The following is a 21067-nucleotide window of genomic DNA, read 5'->3' as shown; positions in this document are numbered from 1 at the left end:
TTATATATTATATATTATATATTATATATTATATATTATATATTATATATTATATATTATATATTATATATTATATATTATATATTATATATTATATATTTATTATATATAGTATATTATATGTTATATGTTATGTTATATATCATATAATATCATATATTATATTATGTTATGTTGTATTATATTATGTTACATATTATATTATATTATGTTGCATATTATATTATATTTAACACAGGCATTGTGTTAAATATAATATATTATATTTAATATATTATATTTATATCTATTTATATAATATATATAATATAAATATATTTATATTATATTTATATATATTTTTATATCTTTATATAAAAATATATATTTATATATATATATTTAGTATATATTTATTTTATATATATTTTTATTATATATATATTTATATATATTTTTTATATCTTTATATATCTTCTCACGCCTAGAGGCACCAGAGAGAATCCTGCTTCCCTCCCCCAGCCCCTCCATTTCAGTGCTGCCACTTGGCTCAGATCATTCACTTTTAATAGTCTGCTTACAAATGAGATTGTGAAGGAAGCACGTGGCTGAGAGCAGGGATTTCTGAGTCACATTCTCATTTCCCCCTCATGCCTCCTAGGCCTTTAATAAACTACAAAGAGACATTAAGAAAACACTAAGAACTCTTTATCTGCTGAGATTTGGGAACTGGTGCAGCAAGCAGGCAATAATGGATTCCATGTATCTGCAACGCACCCCGGAGGCAGTGGCTGAACAGGGGGGACAGGAAGCTCAGCAGCTCAGATATGAGGAGCTGCAGGGGGATGAAGGCAGTGCTGGGCTGGCTGAGCGTGGTTTCCCAGTCCCTCAGGAAGCTTTCAGCTCCTCATCCCCTGGGAAAGCCAAGGGGAATTGAGGAGCTGTGGTTGGTGCTTTGGGCCATCCTCCACATCACCCCCAAGATGTACCTGGGCCACATCTTGGGCCAGGTGAAATCACAGCAGGAAAAAGGGAAGAGAAAAGGGGCCACATCCAACCTCTGCCTGTAACAGTTCAGCAGACAACTGAAAATGAGAGGGAAGGAGCAGGTAAATGTCCCCCCAAGGCAAAGAAATCAATGCCAAAATCAAGTTGGAGTTAAGAACACGCACACACAGAACTAATTACAGAAAGAGAGCTGAGCTGGAGTGGATGAAAGCCCTCGCTGAAGGAAACGGCTCAACCAGGTAAATGGAGCAGTTGGCCTCAATGGCTTGGGTTATTTATTTTATTTTTTCTCTTTCTCCATGTAGGTCAGATGTCTTCCTGAGGGGGTTTCTCTTAACCTCCCTCTTAGGATCTCAATTACACACTCAACACAGATTAACAACAACAGCAGATAATAGAACAGTTAGAGAAAAGAACCTCAGAGGAAAACATAGTGCACTTAGACCAGAACAAATAGGAAGGGTTCAGGAGAAGGGAAATCAATGTGGCTGATATTTATTACACTCTTTATGGAGGGAGATGGGACTCAACCAGAGCCCATTTAGAGTTCTGTTCCACTTGGATTTTACCATAAACAGAAGTAATGAGTCCAGCTCTTCATTACACTTGGTTTTTTTTGCCCAGCACATTTTAATTAGGGTTAAGAAAATACACAGGGAAGAGGAAAATAAGACAAGTAAAAGTAAGAACAAACTAAAAAAGTGATAAAAATCTCCAGCTAATTCATAATTTACTATCAGTTCTGCTCAGGCTTCAGCTGGATGTTCCAAAAGCAACATTCCCTTTCATTTGGATTGGGTAGTTTCTCTTCAAACAGCCTTTTTATGCCACACATGAAGAGAAAACAAACAACCACGAGCAGGGAGGAGAAAGGGAAATAAAGAAGGCAAACAATGCAATATGTATGGGATCTAATACAACACGGAATCCCACACTGGGTCTGCAGTCACCCACAAAATGTGTTCTCCCTGCTTGAGCCATCCAGTTCCATGACTGACTTTGCCTGGACTCAGTGGGGATTGAAGGTGTTGGGATCAGACTGCAGTCAAAGGAATTGGAAATCTCATTTGAGGTGAGTCCTGCTTCAAGTACAGCTCAAATTCAAATTATTTCAGAGAGGGGGAAGAGAAAGAGAGGAGGTGAAATAATAGCTCGTGCTAGCTAAGATAAGCCAGGCAAGACAAAATATTCATTCTGATTCTGTTAGCACACCAAACAGAGAAAGATGTAATTCCATCCACCTGTCCACACCAGAGAACATTACTGTCAGCCATGGTGCATAATCCAGGGGTGATAAATCATTAACACCAGGCAGAAATGGTAACACTGTGCTGTTAGATGCCATTGATAGCAAGGCTGTCTGAGAAAGGGGGATCCCCAGAGTGAGTGGCTCCCGTTCCTGTGCAGCTGGAGCTGTGGGCTGGCTCTGGGGCTCTCCAGGTTCACGAGCCTCACTGAGAGTGGGGAACATTTCCAGCCCCCTGCAAAGCCCAGCACCAGGCTGAATATTCCCCATTCCTTGAGCTCGCCCTGCCCCATGTCCATCCCTGCTGGGAAGGATGAAAGTTTGACAAGGAAGTCTCACAGATGCTTAGCGGAAAGGTTTTTAAATGTGGATTATGATGAAGGAATAGAGATGGAAGCAAGTTTTGATGTAGAAGAAAAGAATTGCTGAGCCAGTCTCACTGGCTAACCAAGGATGCAAAGGGTGTGTTAGTTAGAGGGGATTTTATGGCTTAGAACAAAGGATAAACCCACCTGAAACAAGAAGATGTTTTTACCAAGCAGAAAGAGAGCACAGGCAAACAAGGCAGCAAAGCTGCAAGTAGAAAAAAGGCCTCAGAATTTTCCACTGCAAGGAAACTGAAAAACAACTTCTAGCTTAAACTGTAATGCACTGACTTTAAATGATTGGAGAACAGTAACATGAATATGGTAATTACAGGAGTTATGATGGGCTATAGATAAAAGTTAAGGTATAGATTGGTTCTACTGTATTGAGATGCTCAGCAAAGAAAAGTATCTAATGTATTGTAACGAAAAGAAAAGTATAGAATGTATTGTAACCAAAAGAAAAGTATAGAATGCATTTTAACCAAAAGAAAAATCTATAATGCACTGTAACCTAAACCAAGGGTCTGGGCCTGCCTGCAGCTGGAGCTGACAGCTGTGGGCACAGCTCTGTCACCCACCACCCTGAACTGCTGTAACCCCTTGGATGGAATAAACTGCATTTTGGATGCAATAAACTGCATTTTGTATACAATAAACTGCATTTTGGAGAGCCCCTGGAGTCCCATATCCCTCGTTTCGGCTCTTACACATCCCCTTGCTCCAGAGATGGTTCAGAGCTGGAGCTCTGCCCTGCTGGGCTCTGCCAGGACCTGGCTGTGTCATCCTGAGCAATCACCAGGGCCAGACACAGCCCCTGCCTGTCAGATGGCTCATACAGGTGTTCTCATTAACCTCATTAGCTAATGAGCCAAAGCCACCACACCAGGCTGCAGATGAGACTCCCTCGGAGTCCTGGAACACAAGGATTGCTCCACCAGCCCTCAGTGCTCCATCCAACACCAGCAAAAGTCTCTTCCTAAGGCTTGCCAGCACAGCAGGGGTGAAAGGAAATTGAGCTGGGCTCACTGCTTGGAAAACAGAGGCTTTGCAGGTGAAACACGAGGAGTTCAAATCAGGATCGAGATGAAACTGTTCCCTACTCTGTGGAATGAGTGCATTTTGGAAAAAGGGCACAGCCAGTTTATGGAGCATCCTCAGCTTGTCATTTTCCCCTGCTGCTCCAATCACTTTGGGCTACCCTGAAGAAGTGTAATCACCAGCAGACACAAAAGAAAGCCAGGGGAAAAAAACCCTCCTGGTTTAGGGAAGTAGGGAAACCTGGGACTCAAGCTGTGTCTTTGCAGGAGCTGGAGAAAGCTGCAGCTTTCCACAGCCACCTGGAGCTTAATTGCCACTTAAAGGAATTATCTTCTGCCTTTATCCCTCAGAAAAAAACCAATTATTTGTAGGGAGCAGACAGACAGGGAAGCACATTGGAAATTGCTTTGTAGACCAGCTTCCTCTCCTTTCCCCTCGCTCAAAGCGACAGAAAATAGAAACAATAATTCAGTCACCAGGAAGAAGGAGGGCTGGGAAGAGCATGAGCTTCCAGAGGATGCAATAGGAAAGGCCACTTGCATCTCCTGATCTTGTGTTCCTTCCTCAAGCACCTGCAGCTGTTCCATGGCCTGGCCCTGCACCTCACCGAGGGCACCCTCCTGTGTCCTTTCCCAGTGGCATTATCACAATCAATCACAATCAATCACAATTAATCACAATTAATGTGTGACCGTGTTCACAGGGGTTGTTGGATGAGGGAAGAGACGAGGATCTGACTCCATGTTTCAGAAGGCTTGATTGATTATTTTATGATATGTATTACATTAAAACTATACTAAAAGAATAGAAGAAAGGGTTATATATTACATTAAAACTATACTAAAAAATAGAAGAAAAGGTTCTCATCAGAAGGCTGGTTAAGAATAGAAAGGAATGATAACAAAAGCTTGTGTTTGGGACAGAGAGTCCGAGCCAGCTGGGCTGTGATTGGCCATTAATTAGAAACAGCCACATGAGACCAATCCCAGATGCACCTGTTACATTCCACAGCAGCAGATAACCATTGGTTACATTTTGTTCCTGAGGCCTCTCAGCTTCTCAGGAGGAAAAATTCCTAAGGAAAGGATTTTCCATAAAAGATGTCTGTGACATTCATGCTTTTGGGAAATTCTCCCAGCATTTGTTAGCCCAGCACCTTCACTGGGACTCTGTCAGGAGCAGTATTTCTTCTCTCCTTTTAGGAGAAAAAGCAGCTCTGTCCTCTTCCATCCACCCAAAATGAGCTCCTGGCCGTGGCAGGAAGGCCTGAAGAGGGGCAGCCCAGTGTGGAACCACGCCAGAGTCGCCTCCCCAGTGATGGGGGTGCTGGGCAGCAGCAGGAGACTCCTCTCTCCCAGCATCTTTCACTGCACTGAAAGCTCCAGAGGAAGCTGAAGCAGCCAGCACTGAGCAGATCCAGCCAAAGCACTCCGGAGTTTAGGCCCTGATTTAAACCTGAATTGGGTTTTTTTTGAGCTCTTCTTTGTCATGCAGCCCTGCCTCGTGATTTTATGGCCAGAGCCCTCCTGAACACCTCTCTGAGCCCTTGCTAATGAGCTCAGGGCTAGACCAAGGCTTCAGTTAACCCATTTTTCCCATTTTTCTCCTTTTATTCCCCATGTTAGTGTGTCATCAGTCTATGGGTTGCTCTCCTTACTCCCACATCTGCCTTGTGTCCCTGTCTCTTCTCGCTCTGAGCACATCTGTACACATCAATCCTAAAACATCATCTCAGCATTTGGCATTTGCTTTTAGAAGCACTAAAATAATTTAAAATAATCCAGACTCTTCCATAGCACCACATTCCCCAATCTGCTATCAGCAAAGACTTTCTATTTAAATTTTTAACTTTTTCCACAGTGGAACATTTTAATTCAAACCACCCAGCATTTCCTGCACACGCCCTGGGAGGCAGAGCAGGAAATCAGTGGGAGAGGCCTCAAATTAACAGCATTAAAAGGGATTGATAGAAGAACAGCCCTGGGTCAGGAAGACTTGTTGTAGGCATTCATATCCCAAAGAATAAGCTTGTCATTTTAGAAAAATCAATTTTTAAAATTTTGGTTTTGGGTTTTTTTTTTAGGAAATAATATCTTTTCTGCACTAACTACTCCCCTGGTCAAAAAGCTTTATTCCTAGCAGTTTTTTTCTTTCATTTTCTTGCCCCTGATCCTCAGCTCAGGTATATCAGACAATAGAGATGCATCTGCTTATGTGAGCTAAAGATCTGGCCCAAACCTGAGTCTACATTACAAATAACGTTCAAAGAAATTCTTGGCAAATGAAGAAGGGAAAATAAAAGTCTTTTTGTACTGTGAAATTTCCCAGGAATAAAACAAAAGCACAGTCAAAACTATTCAAATGGCATTTCAGGAGATCAGTCACAGAATCCATTAATGCATTTCTTTTTAACAAATGGAGCTTGCAAATTTGCTCTGGGTTTACAGGCTAACCTGTTCTATTGCCATCATGGGCAAACCTGATTCCTGCTGTAAGACCCAGCTCAGTGTTCAGAGTCTCTGTGAGGAAATGGACAGAATTCTTCCCTACATAATAGCGTTTAATTAGGATAATGACTCAAATAAGAACCTTATCAAGGTTGTATCAGCTCTTGAAGGCACGTTACATGCATATGCAAGTAAGTCAGGCATATACCCAGCGAAAATCACTCTATTTTTCAGAACATAAGATCAGGATCAAGTGTAGGGTCTCACAACCCTACTGGAATAAAACAGTGCCATTCCCTGGGGAAAGCAGTTCTGAAATCAATGTGACTCAGGAAATCTCTGTACAGCACAGTCAGTCCACAGCGTTTACAGCTAAATCTTGTAGCTACAAGCTTGGGCCTGATTCCCCACTGCACGGCATGAGCAGTAAATTATAATTATTCCCACTTTTAAGGTCCTTGCCCAAAGTTTTACTCCTAAAAACACAGAAAACTGCCCCCCATCTCCTTGTATTGCTGGAGCAGAAAATGTCTCTGCAGTTGTGATTCTCCCTTGACTCTGCTTGGTGGCCCCATTACATCCACCTCCATATCAGCTCCATTCTCGTGTGCACTTGGATCATTTGCAGGCAGTGAGTAAAGAGCAGCCATGCAGCTGAGACTCTCCAAGGAGGCTGGAAAATTGACTTTAGCTGGTTCCCCAGCATGATGGACATTTGCAGAGCAGTGCAAGCCCTCTGGAGCAGGGACAGAGGGGAGGCACAGGGCCAGGGGCTGAGCTCTGGGACAGGGACAGGAGTCCCAGCCCTTTGAATTTGCCCTTGGGATTTCCCTCCTTTGGGGAAATCAAAATGGTTTTGTCAGGATCCGACCCCCCTGAGCTCAATCCTGCTGCTCTAAAATGTGAACGCAGAGGAGCAGGAGCAAGTTTAAGTGACTCTAAACCCAAGCTCGGTACTTCATATTCATCATTTAGATTCTGCAAATGCTAGTGAGAGCAAGGCTTATTTGTTGATGCCTGTTTGCAGGGGTTTATTTGCTTGAAAAGGCTAATCAGCCAACTGCTTAAATATAAAGGAAAAGGGAGAAAATATTCAAAGCTATTCAGATGAGGTGCCATGGTTTGAGTTCTGATGTCAGTGTGCAGCCAACTGACAAATGCTGAGCCACAGTCTGGTGTAAATCCAGATGAATTCCACTAGAATCAACAGACTTCCTTCCAATTTATTCTGATGTAACAGAGACCATGATATTTCCATTCAGATTTACATTAGATTTGTTTCCTGTTTTCCATAATTCAGTCAGTTTCCATTGTGTACAAAAGCAGCCTGGGCCAGATCTTGATTTTATTTGCATCAGATGAAAACAGTTGTTTCAAATGGAGCTACACTGAATTTATAATTGCATAAATAAGAGCAGAATCTGATCTATTCCAAGAGAGAATTTCCCAGGGCGTTGCTGTGTGAGAGCACTCCTGCTGTGGTGATCAGGTGCTTTGCCATTGATTTCAATGGAGAAATTCCACCTGAATCCTGCACTCAAGCCCCGAGCTTGAGCTGCTTTGCACACCCAAGGCCTAGAAGTCCCTCTTTCCTCCAGAAGATCAGCCAATAAGCCAACACCTCCATCAGCTCATGGCCTGACACACAAACACCATGGACGGCCTGAGCAAAGCGTCAGGATGGGAAGGGCTCAGCCTTGCCTGGCAGAAATCCTCCTCCAAAGATGGATTTCATTGGCCACTCACATCATTTATAACCCAAGTGCTCCATGTTGACTTTTTGCTCCCTACTGAGTTTCCTCCCTTGAGGCCCTTCTGAGTCCCCTTGTTCCACTGTAATTGGAATTTTAGGAGCAGCGCAGTTGTTCCCTGGCAGATCAGACTGCCCGCGCCAGCAGCCACACCACCAGTAACAAATTGGGTTATTAGCAATAACCAATAAGATTGCTATTCCCAGCAACATGTGTAATCAAGTGGATTTACTCCTCCCCATCGAAGCTGCTTATTCCACTGCTAGCAGGAAAAATAAGGCCATTTAAAGTCGTTTATGGTGGTTGCAAAGGCTTTTCTGAGCAGATACACAAGTTGTGTTGCCATAGCTGCCGGGAGGACTTTGAACCCAGCTCATCCGTCTGCCTCCACCACGCCTCACGCTCGTTCCTGGCTGTGCCCTGGAAGGCAGAGTTTCCATGAGCCATGGGCAGGCACTGCTCTCACTCTGGGTCTCACAGGTGGGGCACAAAGTCAGGTAACCCTCACAACACCGACCTCCAGCTCCAACGACACAGATATTCCACCTCGGCTCTCAAGGGGGAGAAAAGGTTCAGCTTCATTCTCTGTTACCCACGGCCTGGGGAAATGCAAGGCAGATCTGCAGTAAAAGCAGCTGTATCAACAAAATATCACTTTACATGGCTATGACTTGCCATCTGACATGAAAACACACCTCTTCCATTTGGCTTTTCAGGCTCCTGTGTGTTTAATTCCACAGTAAATTTAGATTCCATTACAAATCTAAATATTTCTCTTCGTTTACAATATTCAGCACCAAACATGGGAAAAGCAGAGACAAGAACAACTGCAATGACACCAATGACAGCATCACAATCACAAGGCCATCAGGATTAGGAGCACATTTTTGTGGCAGATTGAAATTTCAGCATCTCTGTGCTTCTCCCCCGTCACATCATCCCAGCCCCTGTGCAGAGACTGGCAATTACCCCGTGGGTTTGGCCTGTGGTGCATGAAACAGAGCCTTGAAAAAACAAAAAAATAAAACAAAACAAGGCAATCATGGAATTTCCAGAGTGGGTGGAATCTGTCTGTTAGGTTTGCACACACACACACACACACACACACACACACACACACACACACACACACACACACACTCTATCAGGGCTGCCAGTGCCTAAAGGCAGCTTTACATCGAGTTTGTGCCCATAAAACACAACAGACTCTCTCCTCCTGATCCCTCAGAGAGCAGGAGCAGAGTTGAGGCCATCACACCATAGCAAAGGCTGACATAACTGTTGATGCGGGGTGCTGTTCCCCACAGCTTTTATTCCACGGTGTGATTTGCATTACAACTGGATCCTCATTGTCCATTCCAGCAGGCAAAGAGCAATCTGGTACAGATTACAGCAGCGAGGCAAAGCAGTGGTGTCACAAAATGGGTACCACCAGCAAAGGCAGCCTTTGGCAGGGCTGATTGAACAGAGCAGCACTGCCTGGAATCAACAGGAGCCCCCAGAAAAACCCCAGCACTGAAGAATTCTGCTTAAACAAAGCAAAAGTGCCAGAAACCCTCTCATGGTGCTCCCTGAAGGTCTTAGCACGGAGCTGAGTTGGTGCCACTGTCCTGGGAGAAGGGACATGGAAGTTAGCACAGAACACAGCCCTGGCCAGGTAATCATTGGTATAGACTTTATGTATGACAGGAAGTTTATTAATATATTTTTATTAAGAAACTTATTGCTCTTTTATAGACTAGTTCACCACAGGTTGACTTAATTGTTTTTTTTTACTTAAAACACTATTACTGTTGGTTAATGACGAAACGAGATTTTGGTAAACAAATCTTTATGACACATTTTACATGTTTTACAATACTAGGTGCAGCAAGTTAAGCTAAGGATTGTTTCTCATTCTTTTCTCTGATCTTCTGACAGACTTTTCCCAGGACTTTTCCCTGGGAAAGTTGTGTTTGTGTCTGTGGCCACAAGGGAAGGGACGCACTCAGGGGCTGTGGGGGACATGGGGGGACACAGGAGCCCCTGCCAGGCTCTGCTGGTCCCACTGGCAGGTGACAAGGCCCAAATGGCCCCAGCAGTGCCTGACACAGCCCCAGCAGGAAGAGTGCGGCTCTGAAAAGCAAAGCTTGGGGCTGGAACCTTTGAAGGAGAACTGTCACAGGCACATTTTATGAAAAATCCTTTCCTTGGGAGTTTTTGTCCTCCTGAGAAGCTGAGAGGCCTCAGGAACAAAATGTAACCAATGGTTATCTGCTGCTGTGGAATGCAACAGGTGCATCTGGGATTGGTCTCATGTGGTTGTTTCTAATTAATGGCCAATCACAGCCCAGCTGGCTCGGACTCTCTGTCTTGGACTTTGTAAGCTTTGATAAGCTTTTGTTATCATTCCTTCTTTTTCTATTCTTAGCCAGCTTTCTGATGAAATCCTTTCTTCTATTTTTTACTATCGTTTTAATGTAATATATATCATTAAATAATAAATCAAGCCTTCTGAAACGTGGAGTCAGATCCTCGTCTCCTCCCTCACCCTCAGGCCCCTGTGGACACGGTCACAGAGAACACTTCCAGGGCTGTATTGCACTCACATTCCAGGGAAAAATGCCACACAGGCTGGGGGGGACAATGGCACAGAGCTGCCCCTGGGCCCTGCAAGGAAATGAGGAGCAGCTGCCCTGGGCTGGAGAGGGTCTGCAAGGCTTCTGGGGGGGGGAAATCCAAAATGAAGGGGGCTCAGAGGACAGTGACAGCCCTGCCTGAGACCCTGGGAGTTCAGCCCCTGTGCTGGATTCTCCTGGATGTGGAAAGACCTGTGGTGCTCCCAGAGCTGCTAGTGCAGACTCATTGATTAGTAGGCAGGGCAGGAAATTCAACGAGGTGGGTGAATTAAAGCCAGACTTCACAAGCTGCATCTGTTCCTCCATTCCCTCTGGATACAACACTGATGGCACTTTAAAGAGTAAATTTAGCGAGGAAAGCTTGCCAGGCTGACGGCCCTGTAACCTGAACCGTTCGATGCACGCCTGTCTCAGGGGCAGGAGGAGCACACAGGAGCCACTGGGACGTGCCCCAGCCTGAGCTGCCTGCCTGGAGCACAGCTGCTGCTGGAGATGACCTGCCTGGGCTTGTCTTCTGCTCAGGACGCTCATCCTGGGAAGGCCTGGCTGCAGCTCCGAGGAGGAGGAGGAGGAGGAGGAGGAGGAGGAGGAGGTGGACAGCAGTGCTTTGGGTACTCCAGTGTCTGTGATGCTCCATCAGCAGCAGGATCCCAGAGTGAAACAGTCCCCACAGGCAGCAGTCCCAGGCACAGGGCAGCCCTGTGAGGGTGCAAACTTCTCCATCTTGCAGCACGCCCAGGACCTAACACACCTCCAGTGCTGCTCCTTGGGCTCGTCCACACCTGTGTTCACAGACAAGGGAAGCAGCCATTTCACAGCAGTTCTTACTGCCAGCAGCTTTTCTGGTATCCAGGCAGCTCCCCACACCAGCACAGTTAATTTAGTCATTACAGATATCCCCCTGAGCTGCAGAAAGCCTTCCAGAGCTGACCAGAGCTGCCAGCTACGGGCAGGAGGTGTTAGAGTAGGTCCTGGACCTAATCCAGCTCAGGTCAGTTTGCCTTTTGCAGAAAGGCAAAACTCCAAAGAGCCTGGCTGGTTTGGAAGGACCTAGGAAATCAAGGGGAGACAGGACATCTCAAATAAAAGACTTATTTTTCATCTAGGTGTGTCCAGAAGAGGATTGAAGCATCCCTCTGCCCATTTGGTGATCCAGCCTTCTTGGCCGGACTCAGGTAAACCCCCAGTGTCTAAATCCCACTATAAAAAGTGGTTTCTACCTACTCTGACAGCAGCTGAGAGGTGTGACCCCACCACTCAGCAAGCACTAAGGATACCTGCAGCCTGGAGTAAGAGGCAGCATGGGGAGCACAGGCAGAAGAGGCAGTGTAGAAGCACTGAGTAAAAGAGAGAATCCCTCTGTCTTGCCAGCACGGGACTGGAAACGTGAGGGAACAGCTGGAGCTGTGCCAGGGGGGTTTAGATTGGGTTTTGGGGAGAGTTCTTCCCCCCAAGGCTGCTGGGCACTGCCCAGGCTCCTCGGGGAATGGTGCCAAGGCTGCCAGAGCTCCAGGAGCCCTCAGGGGTGCCCAGGGTGGGGTTGTTGGGGGTCTGGGCAGGGGCAGGGGCTGCTCTGGATGATCCTGAGGGTCCCTCCCAGCTCAGGGTATTCCATGATTCACCACTGAAGTTGCACAGCTCTATCAGCAAAGCATTCAACAAACCTCTTGCAGTGAAAAGCAACACAATAAACAGGAAAACAAAGGGAAAAAAAAAAAACCCAAAACCAGTCAGTTCTTGTTCCTCAGAGCACAGCCCCTGTTCCCAAGTGTCTTGCACTGGATTGTGGCATAGAGGAAAAAAGCAGAAATACCTCAAATAGATCCAGTTGGTTTTACCTCTTTTTATGCTGGTCCTGTGGCTCTTTCTAGGTGGTTTTTTCCTACTCTTCCCCATGTGATGAGATGCATCATTTGAAGGGCAGCAACCAAACCAGCTCTTCCTGCTCTGAAGAAAGGCAGCAACTGCACTTAGAATAAAAGATTGTCAGGCAGATTTGAGGTGTCAGTCAAAGCCTATCTCTGAAAAAAACATTAGTCCAGGCAGCTCCCCACACCAGCACAGTTAATTTAGTCTTTCCAGATATCCCCCTGAGCTGCAGAAAGGCTCCAGAGCTGACCAGAGCTGCCAGCTACGGGCAGGAGGTGTTAGAGTAGATATTGGACCTAATTCAGCTCAGGTCAGTTTGCCTTTTGCAGAGTAAAAGACTGTGATTATCAAGGCCAGGGAAGCAAATCCTGGCTTTGTGAAGCAAGCTGTACCTTTTACTGGATGAGGGGCATAGATTTAGAACTCTGTTGTTCAGTGTGTCCCATCTCCAGTGGCACAGGTCCACTTTAATATTATTATTCTAATTTTAATTATTATTTGTGGCTACAGCCAGGGCTGTATGAGGCACTTCCCAAGCACTCAGGAAAGCACTGGCTCTGCTCCAAGAAATTCATTATTTCAGGATGGACAGACATGCAGAGGCACTGCATGGTCAAGTGGCAGAACTGCTGACCCAACAGTCAGTACCTGCCTTGCTGGTTGACCTTGGAAAACTCACATTCCTTCTTCCCACACTTAGTCCCATCCCACCCTTTGTCCACCCCATTTGCTTAAAAAATGTTCAAGCTGTGACTGTGTTCATGTTTTTGTCTCAGAATCTTTTTCTGTGCAAGTTCTTGGGGGAAATGTTTTTGTTGGAAAAAAAAAAAAAAAAAAAAGAAAGAAAATTAAAGATTCTGTTTTCCATAGCATTTTTTCTCAAAAGCTTGTGTTGGAAGAAAAAGCATCAAATGTTTTCGCATGGCCAAAAAAAACCCAAAAAATTCAGACTGGGCATGTTTGCTAAGAGTTGCCAGTCACTGGAATTTTCTGGGGAAAGTACTGTAGAGATTAGCAAAACATCCATTTTGTTTTCCTGAAAATAAATTTGAACCTAAAAATCAACTTGTTCTGTGAGTAAGAAACTGGTGAAACCCGTTCTTCCTCTGATTTGTATTACAACTGCTTTTTATTTCTCCCTTCCTTGGTGCTCCCAGCTTACTGCAATATCCTCAGGGCCCCTGATGCCCTCCAGACCTTCCCAGAAAAATCCTTGGCAGCTCCAGCAGCTTTTTGCTTCGCAGGGAAGGGGGTGGCAAGTGCAGGGGGGCTGGTTTGAAGCTGGGCAGGAACTGATTGACCAGTCATATCTAAATGCCAGCTGGTCACCTGGCTGCTGCATCCCGAAACAGGCAGGGAGCCAGAGGTGTAATTACCTCCCCTTCAATAGAATATTAACTTAAATGTCTCTCTTCTATCCAACCGCTGTTGGCTCATGAAAATTGCAGGAATCCTGCGTCTGTGAGACCTCTCTTTTTCCATCAGGTTGGGTTGAATCAGGTCAGCTGGTTCAGAAGTTATTGGAGCAGGGGAAAGGGGGGGACCAGCTGCAGATAGAGGAACACAAGGGGAGGCTCATTGCTGTATAAACCCTGGCTCCAAAATGCGGCAGTTTTGGGGTACCTGTGGGTCCCTGAGATCAGGTGAGTGGTGGCTGTGCCAGAAATCAACCTGTTCCTGTCCTCTGGGGAGGCTGCCAGGCTCCAGGACTGTCCCTAGTGCACTCACCACTTTCTGCTGTACAAAACCTGGAAATGGGGCTCCACTGTACAGAAAGTGTTCTGGAGCCCAGACAGTCCACAACCTGAGTTATTTACACCTGGATTCACAGGCTGAAAGGGAAAAATCATTATCTCTACATTATATATGTAAGAAAACAAAAGCCAAGGCCAGCAACTTACTGCAGGATCCTGAGAAGGAGTCAGGAGGAGGCTCGGATGTCCCATGTCCCATCTGGGGCCCTAAGCAAAGCCCACCTCAGCTCCTTGCTGCTCCACGTCCCAGGCAGAAATTCCCTTCTCCTGGGCATTTCTCACTGATTCATTGCTCTCAGGAGCTGAGTCAGGCTCACCACACTCCTCCTCCATTGGCAGCTGGGTCCACATGGCATGCTGATGAGGAAACACTGTTTGTTGCTTTGTTTGGGTTAATTATTCATGGGCACCATGCTGGAAACACTTGGAGCTGCTTCCTGAACAGTCCTTGAGCTGGCGTGCAGGAGGGACTTACCAGCACTGGTGGCCAGGCTGCCTTTCCATGGGCCAGCTCTCTGCCATCTGCTTCCTTCAGCCCTTGTCACACTCCCCATCCCTCACGGCTTGGGCTGTGCTCTTTGGCATTATCTGAGTGAGAAAGAGGCAAATACTTGGAGCTCTACAGAAACGCAATCAAAAATGGCATTTCACCAAGCAGGCACTGACCCTGACATGGGGAGAATGTAAAGCTCATCCTCTGGCTGGTTTTGTTCTTCAACCACACCAAACAACTCAGAATAAGCCACTTGCAGGGTTTCAAACCTGTTTATCCTTCCACAGAAGATGCCTTCACCCTCCTTCAGATAATCCACAACTGTCTGGAAACCTTTTTCTCATCGGCAAGGCTCTTCCTCTTTAGTCCCTGCTCCTGGAAATCCATTTTTCATCTTAGGACAAGGGTGGTCTGCAGCTTTAGGAGCACTTTGAGAATGTTTGCAGCAAGACAGAGCTCGAGCTGCTCTGAACACGTTCACCCTCAGGCATTAGCACCAAAGGCAGCTTTCAGGGGTTGTGGGTCTATCAACATCTTCTGACAGGGGCCCAGACCCTCCAGAGAAGGCCTAAACTTAGCAAAGCAGAATTCTTTTCTAAGTTACTCTTCTGAAAACCCTTAGAAATCACCCAGTGCTATCCCCTGGGGTCTCCAGAACAGAACCTGAAGCTCTTCCAGGTTTGTTGGGGTACCTCTTCGGGGCTGGGATTTGCTTGGAGAGCTCATTTTCCCACCTTGGACTGCAACTAAGAGCAGGGCTGAGTCTTTTGACTCCTGTGAATTGCTGTTTGCAATTATGTTTTCATTTTATGACAAGGAACTGAGCCCGTGCTGCAAATATTTCACCAGATCTTAGAGAATTTCAAAGTCTGTGGGGTGGGAGTTTTTTGCTGTGTTCTAGCAAAGGATCAGTCTAGTGAGGCTGATATCAGCCTCTGGTTGGGTTTTCTGTAAAACCCAGAGCAGGATTCATATTTCAGCACTTTCTTCTTCACTTGAAATTCCAGGGGATTTTGACAGCCAAGGGTTTGCTGTGAGCCCACCCTGTAGCCCACACCTGTCCCATGAAACACCGTGACACAGGAGGGGGGATTTACCCCAAGTGGGCAAAACCCTCACCTGATATAAATCAGCACAACCACAGGGCAGGCCAGTGAGCTGGGCCATACCACACCAGAAAGAAACCCACGTTAGGATGTGCTTCCCGTTCATTAATTCTTTGCCTAGAACCAAGACACACCCCTGGGGATGTATTAGCTCAGTTTCATCTGCTGCAATCCCAGGCAACGGCGCAGGGAGGAATTCAAACCCTGTGCACCACGTTCTCTACCACTGCAACCCTGTGCGTTTGTCAAATGAGCTTCTTGGGCTGAGCAATAAGTAAAGGAGCTAAATACAGGTGTGACTGTCTGACCTGTGTGCTGTGAGGTGCCAGCAGAGGTAACTGCACTAATGCTTTCAGAACTTAAAAATCACTTAACTGAGGACACCAGAAGAGAGCTTGGCCCGTGAATAATACACATAAATACTAGAGATGCAGTCAGCCCCCGACCTGGCTGTTGCCTCAGTAACACATCTCTGGGAGGATATTTTTAAGCCAGTATTATTTATCTGGTAGGTGGAAGCAGACCTGTTAAGGCCATACCAGGTCAGCATATGTCTAAGCATGTACTGAAGAACTTAATTAGTTCTCCCTGAGTAGAGAGACTCCCAGTGCTATTTAGAGGATCGTTATCCCACTGTGAGGGGCCTCAGAGCCTGCTGCTAGGCCTCAGCTTAACAGGGCAAGGCTGGAAGAGTTGGATGGGGGTGAAAAGTCTCCCTTTCATGCTGAGGAGTAATTGCTGAGCAACCGCAGGAGCGGGAGGGTCAGTGCAAAGAGCAGGCATCACAAAACCACTCTGAAACTCAGAGTAAAAAACTTACTGCAGGGTCAAATTGTGTAGATCCCATGACTTTTTGTTTGTTTGTTTGTTTCTAGAGGTCCAACATCACCTGCTGTGCTTGGTGAGTGCGTCCCAGGTAATTCCAGTGACAGTGAGCAGGGCTGACAGGACAGTGATGCGGGTGTGGAGTGAGCCACTGCTGAGGGCCTGTCATGATGTCCTTATGTCACCACAGAGTCAAACATAGGCAGGAGTTCAGCAGCAGCTAAGCTGGACCTTGTGCAAGTGGCTCAGTCATAGTTTGCATTTACAGTTCCAAAAAATCAGAGACTCGAAACTGAGTGCCAAGAAGGGAATGCAATGGGCTCCCCAAGGATGGATGGGTTTGTTATTCTGGCAGGAGGTAAAATATCCATCCTGGAGTGGATGGGCCTTTGGAAAACCAGACTGAGCAGCCTCTGAAGAATAAAACAGCTTCCCAAGCATGTCAAAGCTTCTGTAAGGACTGGCACTCACAGAGGACACTGAGGCTGGAGAGGGAGGAACCTGGACATGCTTATTTTGACTTAAGAGTGGCTCCAATACACAACGTGGGACCTTGGTGTGCTCTTGGAGCTGTCAGGAGTTTTTCCTGGATGAGTTGTTATGGTAACTGAGCTAATGCCCTGAGATAGATGCTTTCAGGTGGCTCCAGGCCAGAAAATCAACACCAATAGATTCCAGATAATAGACTTCAGCTGAACTCAGTGCTGGCGTCTACTTTATTTAACCTATTCACCAATGACTTCCTGAACCCCATTCTCCAGGCAAGCCATGTATGATGAGAAAAGCTGCCTGGCCTCAATGAACCCCAGCTTCCAAAAGGCTGAGGGGACCCCATGTCCTGCGTGGCTGAGTCTGTGCCAGTAAATCAAACGTGCCTGGGACATTCTCCTGCATTCAGAGGACAGCTGGCACAGAATTACCAAGGTTTTCCTGTTAAATTCTCACTCTCCAAATCTGTGTGGACACATCCAGGCATCCCATAAGGAGCAGTCCCTGGCCCATGCTGGCTACTGAAACACACCTGGACTGAGCCAAAAATTGCAGTGGAATACTCCATCATTGTGAGAGAGAGAAGTCCAAGCAGTGCTTAATTTATCAGCACAGACCTTGCCTGGGTGACTGCAGGAGAGGAGCCTGGAACCAAGAGCAAAGGCTCTGTCCATGTGCTTGTGCTTACACCACACACAGATCCAGCTGGAACATCCCCAGGAACAGGCAGTGACAGGCACAGTGGGCATGTCTAGGGATTGCTCTGGATCAGCCACTGACATCCTCTGCTTGAAACAGCTCCTGGGTTAAGTGGAGGATTCACCAGTTCAAGGCAATATTCCTCCACCTCCCACTGAACATCCAAACACAGCCAATAAATGGTCAGCAAGGAGCAGCTGGTTCCATGTGCCCACCAGCCAGCCCAGGTCAGACTGTGTCACTAATCACACACTCTGGACCAGAAGGCTGAGAGGCCAAAAGCCCCAACTTTACTGAAACTGCTTCTTTTATTCCCTGGTCCCATACAGGTGGACCTGACTGGTCATTTAACATTCAGCACATTTCACATGACTGGCTAATTAACAAGACACCATTTGTAAACAGCCTTATGGGCAAAACAGCTTATTACAAAACACCAGATTGTCTAGAATTCTTTCTCTCCATCTCCCTAAAGTCTCCCAGGTTGATTCATGGGAAAACTTATCTGGCTTTCTCTCTCTCTGACCAGACCACTGCATCCACCTCCTGTTCGGTGGTGCTCCAACACAGCCAGCAAGGAGCTCCAAGGAGACAAAACCCAGGAAGAGTCATGCCAGCTTCAGAGCTCCCACGTCACCACCAGACCCGCTGAGCAGCTCCCTGGCCCTGCCTCCAGAGCCAGCCAGACGGGTTCTGCCGTGGTGTGGCCCACAGTGCCAGCACTGAGCATGCCTTGGGCGTTTGGGACAGCCCATTGCGTGCCCGTGGATGCTTCTGCAGCCACGCTGGGTGGTTCTGCTCATGCCAAGACCCACTGCTGGTCTCCTGTTAGGCACTGATGGCTTCAACACCACATGCTGGCCCGTGGCCACTGAGCTGGGGCATTTCTCTGCTTGTTCATTCCCATTTCAACTGTTGCTTTGCTTGTTTTACCCACTGGCAAACCATGTTACTGTAATATGTCACTCTGTAGGGCAGGAACTGTTTTTGAGCGAGTTCTTTTCTCAGCCTCTACTGCAACTGGATTGCAATTTCAGTCAGCACAGCAGTAATGTGATTAACAGGCTCTGCACAAAGGGGAATTGCATCCTAGGTGGATGTGATATTTGCAGTTCTGGCCAGCCCATGTGTTTTCCCAGGGCGAGAGGTCATGTTAACTGATCTCCAGAACGGCTTGCTCGAACTTTTAAACATTAAGGTCTAAATAAATTTTCAGCATTAGCTGGTATGCTGATCCCTTTCCTGCCAAGCTGCCGCCTTAAGTGAATTTTTATGACTAAGTTACAAACCCCAGAAAGTACGAGCAAGAAGTGGAATTGCTGACTTGGCCTTCGCTAAATGCCAATTATCTACAAAGGCATTAGGCGGGGAGGGGAGGATGAAAAACAGGGTCATTTTCATGTTTTCTCAGGTTCAAAGCAAACTGTCCCGTGAGCCCATTGCAGGAACACACAGCATGCAGAGTGACCATTAATATTTATAGGCACGACACTGAGCTGCAGACCTTGGCAATCACAGCAACTCCACTTTTGGAATTAATAGTGCTCTGTTTGGCTGGTACCTCGGTACACAAAAGTAAGGAGGAGACATCAAGATTTTCAGGGAGAACTGAAGAAGTAGCTGGGCAGGGATCCATACTTCACTGAGCTGCTGAAACACTAACACCAACTCTTAAATCCTCAGGACTGCTGGCTAAATGCAGCACCATGTTTTCACTCTCCTCTCTGCTCCTGTGGCTCCTAGACAGTCCCAGCAGTACAGGGCTACTCTTGTTATAATCCCCATGGTTATTCACTGGTTATTGCCCAGCTGATACCCACCAATGTATTTCCAAAGACACTCCTGGTGCAGCATGGATTTATAATACCTGAAGATCTGCCTGAGTGATCTTAAGACCCAAATTGGTCCTGTAATCTCAGGACCAATCAGTTACAATGCAGCCTTTTCCCACTCTGTATTTCCTAAGTCCCAGTGGCAGCGAGAGACAGGCATCTAAAATCCTCTAAACCTCTCTGTGCTGAAGACCTGGCAAGGTGCTGAGTCACAACCTGCCCTCAGCCCAGGGCTGCCTAGCTCCACATCTCAGAAAAATCTCAGGGAACTATCCCACCATAGCTCAGTCACCCCATGAACCTTTAGAGAAACATGTCCCCAGTATCTGGGCATTTACAAAAATGCCTTTGGGAGTGGGTGAGGTTGGCACAACCCAGTAATCCTTTATGTCAAAAAAAAAAACTCAAGGAGACACGACTTCAGGTAGAGACTGGGCACTCCCCACATTGCACCCAGGCCTGGAAAAAGCAATAGGAGATTGGCCAAAGGTGCTAGTTTAGGAACCAGGAAGGTTAGCAGGAAATCCATGGAGAAAAATATTAGAAATACCACTTTGTTTTTAATGCACTCACAAAAATGGACTTTGAGCAACAGGCTCTAGATTTTCAAAAATGGCCAGTGACTGCAGCTGGGCCCTCTGAACTCAGCACACCAGGGCAGGATCTCCTGGTGAGTTTTGCATTGCTGCAGCATGTGGGAAGGTGCACAGCACCTTATGGAAAGGTTTCCTTTTTATGGAAACCAGGCATCTACCAAACAAGCATCAGTATGTGCACTCCATCAACTCAGACCCTCCAAATCCTTTTTTACTTTCAAAAATTAAGACTGCAAAAAGTAGGAAAATAAATACTGGAAACAACAACAAATAGAAGTGCTTCTGCCATTAAAAACCAGGTGAAAAGGAGGAGCTGAGCCAAGTTAATCAGAGAACTGAAATGAGATGTTGGAGAAAAGGGCCGTGGGTGACTTGGGGTTTGCAGTTAGCTGAGTGATGTGAAATCTCCTGTGTCTGGCTGAGCTCTGAAAGGAAATGCTTTATTAAATCTTCTTTGTGTGAGATTTCAAGCTGCCTCTGGACTGGAAAATAGGACCATTCCAGTATGGGGGATATAATCAGGAACTGAAGTCTTTAGTGCAGAGTTTTCTGCAGAGGAAACTCTGATCAGCATAGACACATAACTCAGAGGGCTCAGGATTTAGAGAGATGAATTAGGCACCACATACCCACAACATACCTCTTCTACCCAGTATCCCCAAAATGCTTCACAGAATTAATCACGCTGGCAGCAACAACCCGGCATTAGGAAAGACAGGGCAGGTGGGCATAAATTCACCACACTGAATCAAAGCTGTCCTGTGGGCCAGTGAGTCCAAGGTCCATTATCTCAGCTTTCATCCCCACCAGAACACAGTGCTTGCCGTGATTGATCTCCCATGCCCTGGCTCTCCTGGGAGTCTCCAGTCTCACTGTACTTTCTGCTGTGATTCAGACACATTTTGGGCAGCTGCAGCCTCCTGCCATCCCTGTCCACACTGCCTGTGCT

The sequence above is a fragment of the Molothrus aeneus genome, chromosome 27, assembly GCF_037042795.1.
Source record: "Molothrus aeneus isolate 106 chromosome 27, BPBGC_Maene_1.0, whole genome shotgun sequence".
Classification (NCBI taxonomy): domain Eukaryota; kingdom Metazoa; phylum Chordata; class Aves; order Passeriformes; family Icteridae; genus Molothrus; species Molothrus aeneus.
The sequence above is the reverse complement of the archived record's forward strand: the minus strand, read 5'-3'. Positions refer to the sequence as shown.